At 33.7% G+C, this 14,939-nt stretch overlaps 1 long non-coding RNA gene across 1 annotated transcript in view; it reads right to left on the bottom strand.

Moving 5' to 3' along the window:
- The window catches only part of LOC118767379, a 15,283-nt gene extending 2,210 nt beyond the window's left edge, over nucleotides 1–13,073 (bottom strand). Inside the window, exons 1-2 of the long non-coding RNA XR_005003297.1 lie at nucleotides 12,955–13,073; nucleotides 9,878–9,881 (exon numbers count right to left, since the gene is read on the bottom strand). This is a non-coding gene — a long non-coding RNA (uncharacterized LOC118767379). The remainder of the gene's footprint in view (nucleotides 1–9,877; nucleotides 9,882–12,954) is intronic.
- Nucleotides 13,074–14,939: the final 1,866 nt, after the last annotated feature.

Here is a 14,939-nt window from a genome sequence, read left to right as displayed (position 1 = left end):
CTGAAACAAGTAAAAGAGTAAAAGAGTAAAGAGTAAAATAAACAGCTCAGTACAACCCCCAAAACTGCTATTGCCAGTTGGTATCATTAATCTGTAGACCAGCATAATAAAACAGGAGTTTTTATATGCATATTTAAACATTTCCTGCACAGTTGCCATGTTGTCCACTGATTGGGATGTGACTGGACAGCCACTTCTTCTTGCATCACTTACAGAGCCCGTAGTCATCAGCTTTGCATGACAACTTTTCATTGTCTCTGGACGTAGTATTGCATATGTGGAGGCGCAATGGCCCAGTGGTTGGGGCAGCGGGCTCGCGGTCGTAGGATCGCGGTTTCGATTCCCAGACCGGGCGTTGTGAGTGTTTATTGAGCAAAAACACCTAAAGCTCCACAAGGCTCCAGCAGGGATGGTGGTGATCCCTGCTGTACTCTTTCACCACAACTTTCTCTCACTCTTACTTCCTGTTTCTGTTGTACCTGTATTTCAAAGGGCCGGCCTTGTCACTCTCTGTGTCACGCTGAATATCCCCGAGAACTATGTTAAGGGGGTTCATGTGTCTGTGGAGTGCTCAGCCACTTACACATTAATTTCACGAGCAGGCTGTTCCGTTGATCGGATCAACCGGAACCCTCGTTGTCGTAACCAACGGAGTGCTTCCAGTATTGCATACTTACCTTTCCATGCATACCATCATCTTTGAACCAAAACAATGGAATTTCACACTTCATAGGGTACTGCTGTCTTAGCTCACTCCTGAACAGTCTAGTGACCGGCCATCAGGAAAATAAGAAGAAATGAGACAGTCTGAAAATCTGAAATTCCCATTCGTGTCGTCTGTTTAAAAAATGATTTCGTCATGACCTCAGCAATATTAAAACTTCTGTAAGCAATTTCTAATACCTATTTCTTTACTACCCACAAGGGGCTAAACACAGAGAGGACAAACAAGGACAGACAAACGGATTAAGTTGAATATATCGACCCCAGTGCGTAACTGGTACTTAATTTATCGACCCCGAAAGGATGAAAGGCAAAGTTGATCTCGGCGGAATTTGAACTCAGAACGTAACGGCAGACAAAATACCTATTTCTTTATTACCCACAAGGGGCTAAACACAGAGAGGACAAACAAGGACAGACAAACGGATTAAGTTGAATATATCGACCCCAGTGCGTAACTGGTACTTAATTTATCGACCCCGAAAGGATGAAAGGCAAAGTCGACCTCGGCGGAATTTGAACTCAGAACGTAATGGCAGACGAAATACCGCTAAGCATTTCGCCAGGCGTGCTAACGATTCTGCCAGCTCGCCGCCTTTTCTAATACCTAGTTACTTTCCACCCACCCTGTATATAAGAGCATTGTAGTTTGCTTGAAGCATTGTAGTAGAGAAGGAGAAAAAGAAAAGGAAAAATATAGAAAGCTTCTAACAAAGTTGAAAGTTTTACAAAAACATTTACATTTTGGTCAGAAATGCCTATCTGCACAAGGAAATAGTCCAGGAAATGTTTGGTTACATCGATTTTGTTGTTTTATTTCAACAAAATCAATGTAACTAGACATTTCTTGGACTGTCGGCTTCTGAATATAGGCTTTTGCATCCAAAATATTGAGGTTTTTTTGTAAGACTTTCTGCATTGTTAAAAATTTTCTGTATTTCCCTTTTCTTTTGTTACACCCTCCAACAAATTATCAATCTATGCACACACACACACACACACACACACACATAATATATATATATAAAGCAGTCTGTGTATCATACTTAAAGTAGATATATCATTGAAAGCCATTTAAACTGTGGTATTTGTACTGGATATATAGTGCTAAAAAACACAGAAGAGTATCAAGAGCAGACGGAAAACGCGTGTGTGTGTGTGTATACTTGTCTTGCCATCACATGATGGTTGTAAGCACTCATCACCATCATACCATACACACACAATACATATATAAATTCATATGAAGTAACATGAAATAGTATTATGACCATCATCATCATCATTATCTTCGTCATCATCATCTTCATCATCGTCATCATCATCATCGACATCGTCAATATACGTGGATATACATATACTTTCTCCTGTCCTTTTGTTTTGTTTTATTGTTTTTTTTTCTCTCTTTTTACTTTCTTTTCCTTTTTTTTTTTGCTTTGTATGATGGTTTTTACGCAAAAATAAAATATTTCCTTTTGAATACAAATATTCACCTAACTGACATTTATGATTATCTCCTTCGCATAAAATCTCGTTTTATATGCAAATTAGTGGAATCACTAACGGGGAAAAAGAAACGACTAATGTGTCACATCTTTCACATGAACTTAAAACTTCTTTCATCTTCTTCTAAACAACGAAAATAAAATAAAATAAAGCGATAACAAAATTAAATGAAAAAACTTCTATATCGATTTACTACTATGTATAATATACATTAGATTATTATATTTTTTTTTTTGAAAGAAATGGTCTTTATATATACTTCTCTCTCTATACATTTCTCTCTTTGGGTATGTAAATATATACGCCTATATATGTACGTGTGATTATGCATATTGGTATGTGTATATATATATGTGTGTGTGTAATATATACATATATATGTGTGTGTACATACAAATATATATATATATGCATGTGTGTATGTGCATATGTACATGTATATATTTTGTGTGTGTATATATATTATATATATTATATATACACACATACATATATGTACATATATATATGCATATATGTATTTGTGTGTATATATATATATGTATATATACACACACATATATATATATGTATATATGTATATGTGTGTGTATATATATATATACACACACACATACATATATATGTATGTATATATGTATATATATATATATATGTGTGCGTGTGTGTATGTATGTATATATATTTCTTTATAGTTTCTCTTCGTTTCTATGCTGTTTTTTTTTTCTTAAACTTCCGAATTATTCAACTTTGAGTAATTGTCTTCCTAGGTTGATATCTGAGTATAATAACAAGAGATTCATAACTTTAGGTTTACTGGTGCATATATATATATATATATGTGCGTGTGTGTGTGTGGTGGAGGATTGGTATGTACATGTAATGTTCTGGAGGATGCATTAAATGAGAAAAAAAAGCAGTTAAATGCAAAAAAGGTTTGTTATATGCATGTCGCATGTACTTAATGCTGCTACCAATAGTGAATGACAAAATATATTGTGAAGTTTGTTGTATAATACACACATAGATACACTACACACACAAACACACACACATATATATATATGTGTATGTATACATATATGTTGCCATTTATTTACATGAATATATATATATATGTGTGTGTGTTTATGCATATTATATCGAAAAAACTAACAGTTCACTGAGTGTGTCCCATGACAAATTTTATTTCACTTTCAAATATTAACGACTACTACTACTACTACTGCTGCTGCTGTTACTGCTACTACCACCACTACTACCACCACTGCCACCATTTCTCCTCCTATGACTATTATGGCAATCAGCTTAGTTTTTATGGATAATAAAGGTTTCAAATTTGGTGCAAAGCCAGCAAGCTCAGGAGAAGATGTAAGGTGATTATGTTGACCCCTGTGTTCAACTGGTATGCATTCTACTGACCCCGATAGGATGAAAGGCAAAGTTGATTTCTGACATTAATACACACACACACACTCTCTCTCATACAAAGGGAATATTGGTTACTTCATTTAATACAGGTGCAATTAATTATTTAACATGAAACCATCCCCTAGTACATGGCTGGTATCTTTCTATAGATCTCTGCAGAGATGAAGCAGTAAACCGAATGTTGATTGGATGGAACTAAATTCACAGTATTGAAGATTGTAACTAAATGCTGCAATGTTTAGATTCAGAGTGGTGACAGTTCTCCTTTGTCAATCTTAAAGACAGTAAATAAAGTGGGACCTATAAAGTTCCATCATAATTATATCACCTCATCTTGTATCAAATCACACAGCACATCCTCACCATTGTGAAAATGTATGAGAAAGGCTAGAAGCCCAAAACTTTGCAGTCATTGTCAGCCTTCTTGTAAAAGCTTAGCAAACACACACTTATATGGGTGTGTATACCGTCTAAGAATCCATATATCAGGGGGAAATGCTCTTGTATGTCTGTCAGATAAGTGTAGAGCATTATATATAAATTAGAGCTATTATTATTGATTGGATGTTATCTCTGAAGAGCACAAGGATACATAATTGGATTGTTTCCTGACACTCTGTTGGACCCCCAGTGTGAAACTGATAGCTGAGATCAGCCGTGATGGATATATAAAACTGTACATTTCAATTGATATGTGTGTGTGTGCACGTGCATGCAGTATATATATATATATATATATATATATTATCACATATCATTTTGTGTATTATATATATATATATCATCATCATCATCATCATCATTTAGCGTCCGCTTTCCATGCTAGCATGGGTTGGACGGTTCAACTGGGGTCTGTGAAGCCAGAAGGCTTCATCAGACCCAGTCTGATCTGGCAGTGTTTCTACGGCTGGATGCCCTTCCTAATGCCATATATATATATATATATATATATATATATATATATAGTTGACATTGATAAAAAAACAAAAGACAAAGATAGGTGTATAAACAACAAACAGGTGTATTAGTTTAATGCTCAGGAAGGTGAGAAAGTCTTTTACATTTTGAGCCTATATATATATATATATATATATAATAATAATAATAATGAAATTACTGTATACAGTGCTCAGGTGCACCACAACTTGTCAGAAAGTGCATATAAAGTACATGCAGTAATGTAGAAATGTCTGGAAAGTGAACATGCTTGTGTGTGTATGGAGGGGAGAAAATCCAAGTGTAGTGTTGGCGAATCTCAGGAAGCATGGAAGTCTTGAAGGATGCAGTGCTCCGACAACTAACAACCGATGCCAGCAGTTTGTTCCACCGCTTCAGCAACTCTCAGCGTGAAAAAATGTTTCTGAAGTCATGGGAGCTGTGCTGTTTTCTTACTTTGTAATATGTCCACGGGTGTTAGATGGGTGGAGTTTGAAGAGGTGCTCAGTGTTATTGTTTGTGCAATGGTTGATAATTTGTATGTGTCTGCCAGGTCAGCTGCCAGACGTCGGAGTTTCAATGTGTCCATGCCCAGGAAGTAAGGCGTTCAGGATATAGCAATGCCTGATGGAGGGTATTCTTTGGTTGCACGTCGCTGAACAGCTTCCAGACGATTGATGTCCTGGGCAAGATAGGGGTTCCAGACCGGTGATGCAAATTCCAGGTGAGGTCTTACCATAGCTATATAAAGCCGCAGATAGATAGCCGGAGAGCGGCTCACAAAGGATTTGGTGAGTGATGCCAAGACACCCTCAGCCTTCTTGACAATTTTAGCGATGTGTTTTGTCCAACACAAATCACTGTCGACAATAACACCCAGGTCACGTTCACTTGAAGACTTTTTGAGACTAGTGTTGTGGAGGGAGTAGGTGGACGCTGGGTTTCTCCTCCCAAAATGCATGGTGGTACATTTGTCCACAGCCAGCTTGAGTTGCCAGTCCATGATCCACTGCTGCATTGTGTCCAGGTCTGCTTGCAATAGAGATCCATAGTGTATAGGATTTGACCTCTTTATTTCGAGGTACAGCTTGATGTCATCTGCATATTTCAGCACTGTGGCATTCTTTAAGTTGGTATAAGTGCAGGTGTGGTTCTGTGGTAAGAAATTCTCTTCCCAGCTCATGGTTCTAGGTTCAATCCTACTGCATGGTACATTGGCCAAGTGTCTTCTGCTTTAACCTTGGGCTGAACAATGCCTTGTGGGTGGTACATGGAAACTGAAAGAAGCCTACTGCATATATATATTTAGACAACTAAGTGTGTGTGGGTGTCTGGTGGTCCCCACCAATTCTTGAGAACTGGTATTGGTGTGTTTACATTCCCATAACAGTTCAGGAAATGAGACTGAGAGAAAAAGTACCAGACTTTAAATTTGTTCAACTAAACATTCTACAAGGAAGTGCCCCAGCATGACCACAGTGAAGTGATTGAAAAAAGTAAAAGGTAAAAGATACACACATCCACATACATATAACAGGCATTTTTCAGTTTCCATCTACTATGGTTAACCCCCGGCATTATAGTGGAAGATATGTGCCCAACATGTCACTGTAGGACTGAACCCAAAACTGTGTGGTTTGGAAGCAAATTTCTTACCACACAGTCATAGCTATCTCTCTATCTATCTGTCTGTCTATCTATCTATCTATCTATCTATCTATCTCTATCTATCTATCTATCATCTATCTACTATCTTCTCTGTATGTATTTATGTATGTATGTATGTATGTATCTATCTATCTACCTATCTATTATTTCAATCTATTATTATCTATCTATCTATTATCTATCTATCTATCTATCTATATCTATATATTATATACATATATATATATATACACCACACAAACACCACACACATATATATATATATATATATATATTTATTATATATATTATATTTATATGTATATAAGTGTTTGTGTGTGTGAAGGCACATGGCTTAGTTGTTAGAGTGTTGGACTTATGATTGTAAGATTGCGGTTTCAATTCATGGACTGTGCGATGCATTATTTTCTTGATCAAAACACTTCATATCACCTTGTTCCAGCCCACTCAGTTAGTAAAAACTTCAAAGTCACTATCAATACTTGTTAAAGAATAATAAAAAATATGTACTCTACCAAATGGATTGAGTAATCCTGCAGTTAAATGTAAAATAGTTTTTAATTTTAACATAAAAATACAAACCTATAGAAATATACATGCAGATAGAAATATGAAGATAATTTTTATCCAGGTGTACCCGTAACAAAGCATACATGTAAGACATTTTCTGCTGGGCACCAATATTCTAATAAATCTAACAGGGATTAGCAAGAGGGACCAAATTTTCCATAGCTGTGTTTGCAAACCTGTGCGTCATCCAGTGACTTAAGCTTTATTGCAGCAAAAAGTTACAAAATTAAACAAAAAAATCTCTTATTTAGAATTCCCGCTTCTTGTTTTACGAGGTTCATAACACTCTGTTAACAAAATAATTACTTTTTTTTTGCGGTGGTGGGTAGTTAACAAATAATTTACCAAAGATTGTTCTGCTTTTGGGTAAGGTGGTTTTAATTACTGGGAAGTCCTCAAATCAAATGATTATTAAAGACTTATCCCTCTAGGCTATCTGGTAGCATTAATAAGGACGTTGATGGATTGCCTTTACTGTTTGTGTGTGTGTGTGTGTGTATATGTGGGTGTGTGTGTTTGTGTATTCAGTATATATATATATATTTGTTCATATGTGTATATATGTATAAGTATGTATACATATATATGTATATATATGTGTGTGTGTGTACAAGTAAATATTTATATGTATACGCACACACACACATATATATATATACATATATGTATATATATGTGTGTGTATGTGTGTGTGTGTATATGTATATATTTATGTTTGTGTTTATATATATATATATATATATATATATATAATAATACATATCTGTGTGTATGTATGTGTGTGTATATATATATATATTATATGTCTGTCTGAGTGTTTACATTGTTGTTATGATATGGCAAAACATTTTACTTATTACATATCTTTCCCTAACCCAGTAGCCATCAAATAATAAATGTCTCACCGTTTCCCAGTCAAAGCTGAAAAATAAAATCATTCCATGACTCAAAACGAATGAAACATTTGCATAGTTATTTTCTTTCTTTCTTTTTTTTTTGTTTTTTTTTTGTTGTTTCTCATTTCATTTTCGTCTCTTCGCTAAGTTTGTTACTACTTAAAATTTAATCACCTCTTAGAGATAGAATATTTAATTTTCACTACGCAAAGATCTACAGAAATTTTTTTTTCTTTTTCACAGAGTGAGAAGGAAAGTGAAACAACCTCACTGAGCAATGATGAACTACTTTCGTCATATATGTTTTGGATGGGATGGGTAAACTGTCAGGAAAAGTTCCGCACAAGATACGCCAGCCGTAATTAAGTCAGGAACTTCATTTCACCTCAATAATATTTTTCAGGCATAGCGACACATCATTTCAGTTCGTGTATTAACAGCGTGGCAGAATTTGTTCGACGGCTGAGAATTCTGTGAGGCACTTAGTGAATCATCTCCTGAAACTACACACTTGAACAAATACGCATAAACAGTGAGATCCGAGTAACACCTCAGGGAGACTCTATGAGCGAGAGATGGGACTCTTAAACCACTGTGGCACTGAGATGTTTAATGAGAAATCTTATTTCAACTTGCCCTAACTTTCATTTCGTAACATGAAAGTCGAACCAGTTTTAAATACACAAAGTCTAAACCGATAGATTTGTTCATTTTGCGCAACGATTGCTGTCATGTCACATATATGTGTGTCTGCCTGCATCCATGTGTGCATGCGTGTGTGCATATGCATGTGTGTGTGTGTTGGGGAAGCAGTTATGGATGGAGATAAACAAGGGGGATGATAAGAGTAAATATGCGTTGGGTGCCAGAGGCAGAAGAGGTGATCAGACGTATAAATATCTGTGTCTATGCGAGCATGTTTGTTCATTTGAGTTTGGTAGGGGGAGGGTTCTGGCATTAAATGACAACTTAATTTGTTTTTATTTTTTCTTCGCTTTTTGTTTTCCTTTTTCTTTTTTTACTTTTGCTTTCGTTCATTTGTTTAATCATTTATTTTGCCTTTTCTGCATATTTCTATAACCACTTGTCAAAGTGTTATACATATATATTTTATATGCAATATTCTGTTTGTCTCTCTGTCTGTTAAACCTATCAGCCTCTCTGTCTATCAATCTATCTGTCTATATATCTATCTATCATTCTATGCATCTATCTATCTTCCTATATATATATGTTTTCATACTCAAGTATATATATATATATACATACTACACATACACATTTATATATACATGCTTATATATATATATATACATATATATATGTATATATATATATATTATATATATATATATATATATATATATATATATCAGTGTATGTATGTGTATGTATATATATATCTTTATATTCATATAGTGGTGGATATATATATATATATATAATATAGATAGATAGATTTTTACTATATTATATATATATATATATATATATGTACATATATGTACATATATGTATATATATATAATATAGAGAGAGAGAGATAGATACATACATACATACATACATAGATATATAGATAGATAGACATAATATTTAATACTTTTCTCTTTTCAATAAATATATTTGTATCATTTTGTCAAAAGAAACAGGTCTTAATACCTTTCCACACCTCCCACACCACCACCACCACAACCCCTCCACCCTTCCACCATTTCTCTCTCTTACCTTAGCCCTACCTTTCATACACCTCACCTATACACCAAGCTGCACAATGTAATGCAACAGTCTGGCTACAATATTTTAACGAGTTCTTCACATTCATTCCAGGAGAAATCATTCTGCCAGCATTCATCATTTTTTGATTGGCATGTCACATAATTCAATCGCTGCAACGTGCATGTTTATGCCCATTTCATTCCACAACCTTTATACACACACACACGTGTGCATATAGCATATATTATATATATAATATATATATATATATATATATATACATATTTATATATATACACACACATATATATAATACATATATATATATACACATATATATATATATATATGTCTATATATGTCTATATATGTCTATATATGTATATATGTCTATATATGTATATATATGTATATATGTATATATATACCAAGCTGCAAGGATGAAGCATGTCATTGCACACGTGCAGTTTATTTAGTTTTGACAATAATGTGTGCAAGCAGCATCCGTCTGAGACTGATGTCTGTCTGTTAGATGAGTCACATCCTTTCACGGAGTTTATTTGATATAAGCCTAGCCGTGCAGCAATAATTTCCTATCTCTCTCTCTCTCTCTCCTCTCTCTTTATATATATGTGTGTGTGTGTGTGTGCGTATATATATATGCCGCTCTCTTAACTAACCTACCTTCCTTCCACTCCTGTGCTTTTTCACTTCGGTCCTTTGCTCCTGACTAACAAAGTTCCAAATTTCATTCCAACCATAATTTATTACTCAACAATTTCACGGTGTGAATACTACATACACATATACATATATATATATATTGCATGTATATATATATACACACACATATACATATAGTATATATATATATATATATATATACACACACATATACATATATACATATTATATATATATATATATTTATGTATGTATATGTTTCTATATGCGTCTGTGTGTATATACCTTTTAAACATCCTATTTCACGCCTCTTCTCATAGTTTACAATCCACTGAATTCAGTTATAAAATAAACAAAAATAAACAAGAAAAGTACAAACGTTTGCTTATAAACCATTAAAAAAAGACAACGCAAAAAATTCTGGCCAAAAATTACTTCCTAAAAAGCTCGAAATTAATGGCTCTTTTTTCAAAGTTATGATGAGGTCTCACTTGAGAAAATTGTTCAAGGAATGGATTGTTTTGTTTCTTATTAGTCATTTTATAAAAAATACCCGTCAAAAACATTTGTGTTTTTTTTTTTCTTCTTATTCCTTGTAATTCAAAGAAGATTGAAACAAACGATAGTAAGTTTTTGATAAACCGAAAAAAAAAAAAACAGTAAAGTAGTTTTGAATGGAAAAAAGTTTTTAAAAATTGAAGAAAATTTTTTTTAAATATGAATGAATCTCATCTATAATGGAATATTTTCGCTCAGGGAGGGAAAAGAAAATATTATAGCCAATTCTTTAAAATAAGATTTAGTAGATTCTTCTTATGTGTGTCTTAAATATTTTTCTAAAATATACATTTTTTCTATTCATGAAAATTTTCCTTATGGACAGTCAAATAAAAATTTTATAAAATGATAATAATAATGATAACAATAATAATATTAATAATAATTATTATTGTCGTTGTTGTTGTTATATTTTTTACTTTTGCTTCTATTTGTACAAGTTGACTCCAAGTCTCACCGAGAGACTTCAAGAGACAAGTTAGACGTACATGTTGGTGTTATGCCTAGGGTGTCATATATTTGGTTTTGCACAAAGTATTATTCTAGAGAATGTTGAAGAAAACTAGAAAATTATGTGTTTGTTTTAAAATTTGAGATTACATAGACAGTATTTTACGTAGGATATGGGCAGTTGCTGTTCTTTAATATGTTGGCCTGGTAGTTTCTTGTAGGTAGGCATTGATCTTGGGCTACTATGATAAACCCTTCTGTTTCTGATTTTAAGCCAGAAGCCACTAACCATTGATGGGTAAGGGCTTTGTCAACATCGGCACTATTAGCTTTCTTTGGGCATTTGCCTTTGAAAGGTTTTTTTTATGCCATTTATCAGGAAGAATATCTAAGGCAGCAGTTTTAGCACAGGTTTTCATGTGCTTAGCTTTTTCTGTGATTGTTTCTAGTACTTCTAATTCTGGAATTTGCTGTGTTTCAAATTCACTTAGATATTCCCTTACCTGTTTTGTTAAATCCAGCAATATCTGGCCAAAATATTCCACCAGTTTTATGTCTGAACTGGCTAAATCTGACCACTCATAGCTATCTTATATTGTTATTCTCAAAAATAAACAGTCACATCATCGAAGTCTTGAAATAACGATTTAATTCATGACTAATTCAAAACAATTTGAATAAATAAGCATCACATTTGACAGAATAATCAGAATGCTAAAAGTTTAAAGTAATCTAAATTAAAGCCTTTTATTAAAATTTTGTGTTAATTTAGATTTCAAATCCCAGCTTAATAACAACAGAATCATTTTACTGGAATTTTCAATATTTTTCTGCAATTAAGCGAAATAGAGTAGAGGATTTCTACAGAAGCAGAGCATTTGGTTTAGTGGTCAGGATGTTGTACTTGTGATCATAAGATTGTGGTTTCGATTCCTGGACAGAATGGTGCATTGTGTTCTTGAGCAAAACACTTCATTTTACATTGCTCCAGTCCACTCAGGTGGCAAAAAGGAGTAGTCCTATGATGGATCACTGCCCCGTCCAGCGTGACATAGAATGACCTCTAAACCCAGCAGCAACCCCTCACAAAGAGCAAATATTTGATACATCATCAGCTGATCTTCGTTACTGATCCAGCCTTTAGCATGTGGCTTTGGCCAAACCCAGCTACATATACTTTCCCTCCCATTTATCTAAGGAGACACAAGCACTCTCACACATGACGGAGTTTCTCTCTACCAAATTCACTCAAAGCTTTGGTCAGCCTAACGCTATAGGAGAAGGTACTTGTCTAAGGCACCACACTGTGGGAACCCCAAACCATGTGACCCTTGTGTTTTATATATACCTCCATATCCCCTTTTGTCTCTGGTTCCCTTATAAAACTTTCTTTGTCCATTTCTCCCAGGGAGTGGCACCATATACTTTGTGGAGTAATACTTTTACATAAAACTATATATAGGAATATGCATATACACATATGTATATGTACTTTAAAAACATATATATCATCATCATCATCATCATCATCCATTTCCATGCTGGCATGGGTTGGATGGTTTGACAGGAACTGATCAGCTGAAGGGCTGTCCAGGCTGCAGGTCTGCTTTGGCATGGTTTCTACAGCTGGATGTCCTTCCTAACACAAACCACTTGACAGAGTGTACTGGGTGCTTTTACATAGCACCAACACGGGCACTTTTATATATATATATATATATATATATATACATATATATATATATATATGTATATATATATATATGTATATATATGTATATATATATGTTTGTGTGTGTGTGTGTGTGTATACACATCCACAAGGGGGTACTGAAAAGTTCCTGGCTTTAAGGGTATCACAAAAGGCCTAGCTGGAGGCCCAAACTTATAAGTTCTTTCATAGGGCTTTGAAAAACTGAAGGACTGCTGCAAGATGTATATGAATCTGGGATCAACTGATCCTTATGTATTTTCTTTTACCCAGAGCCGCCAGGAATTTTTAAGCACTCCTTCATGTCTATATGCATATGTATGTGTTGTGTCTGTGTATGTGTCTAAATGTAAAATTACAACAGAATTTCTTAAACTTTACATTTAGTTTTTCAAACTAACAGAATTTCATCACGTGATTATCTCATAATAAAAAAAACCAAATCAAACGGAAAAAGAAAAAAAAAGTAACAAAAGAAAGTAACAGTTCTTTTAGAAATCTTTTATCAGATTATTTTTATCATCAATAAATGTTTTTTTACAATTTGTGTTGGTACCGAGGAGTACATTAAACTTGTTCTCCATGGAACTCAGTGAAGAATTCTGCTAAGTTGAGATAATTACTTTAGACATTGCTTAGATCTCTATACGATAATTCATACATACATACATACATACCTGTGTATGTGTGTAAAAAACATGCCCTGCCATGTTATCTTTTTGTGCTCATTGACTTCTTGATATATATGTATATATATATATATATATATATTTATAAAACTATATCTGTCTGTCTATCTATCTATCTATTATGTATGTATATGTGTAAGTATGTATTATATATATGTGCGTATGTATTATATATAGGTACATGTGTGTATGAATTATATATATATATGTGTGTGTGTGTGTGTGTGTGTGTGTATATATGTGTCTATTATATATATGTGTATATATGTATTATATATATATGCATATATGTATTATATATATGCATATATATATGTATGTATGTATTATATATATGTATATATGTGTTTGTATTATATGTGTATATATATATATACATATATATATATATATTTATGTGTGTATACATGTGCGTATACGCATATATATGTGTACGTGTGTCATATACACACACATACACACAGAGAAGCAGATGGATAAATAGACAGATAAACAGACGAAGATGATGATGGTGATGATATATAAATGGAAACATACATCTATCTACACACCTCTGGAACTGCAATAAAGGAACTGCAAGAAAAAAACTGGCCCCATAATCCTGACATGAGCTTTGTCTGTTAAGTTCACTTTTTTTTTTATTGTTGCAGCTTTTTTTTTTTTGCTTTAATCTGTTTTAATGCAGTACAGCAGAAAACAGCAAGACAATGATATGAAAAGCATTGTAATGCCATATATGACTCTCACCCCCTCAGTATTTACTCTAATAGCGATAATATTTCAATATCAGCAAGGGAGTCATATTGCTTAGAATCTGAAAATGGGGGGAAAAAATATGGAAACAAAATAAGTAAATAGATAAATAAATAAATAAATAAATAGATATTGTCTTCTGGTTTTCTTGATTCTGTAAAATGAAATATTTTTAAAATACTATTTCTGTTGAAGTTTATTTCTGAGAGTTCTCCTTTTTATCTTAAATAGTTTGCCTTTTGTAAATATCCTTTGGCATCGTTGTTGGCGTCAACGTCAGCATCATCATCATCGTCATCATCATCTTCATCATCATCATCATTATCACTTTCAACATCATCATCATCATCATCATCACCTTCAGCAGCATCATCACCTTCATCATAATCATCATCGTCATCATCACCATCACCTTCAGCATCAGCATCATCATTATCCTCATGATCATCATCTTCAGCATCATTATCACCTTCAGCATCATCATCACCTTCAGCATCATCATCACCTTCATCATCATCAGCACCGTCATAATCATAACCGTCATCACCATCATCACCATCGTCATCATCACCTTCATCATTATCATCATCATCATCATCATTACTTTCATCATCATCATCATCATCTGTAGAAACATTGACAAAA

Source organism: Octopus sinensis, linkage group LG21, assembly GCF_006345805.1.
Source record: "Octopus sinensis linkage group LG21, ASM634580v1, whole genome shotgun sequence".
NCBI lineage: Eukaryota > Metazoa > Mollusca > Cephalopoda > Octopoda > Octopodidae > Octopus > Octopus sinensis.
The sequence above is the reverse complement of the archived record's forward strand: the minus strand, read 5'-3'. Positions and strand labels throughout refer to the sequence as shown.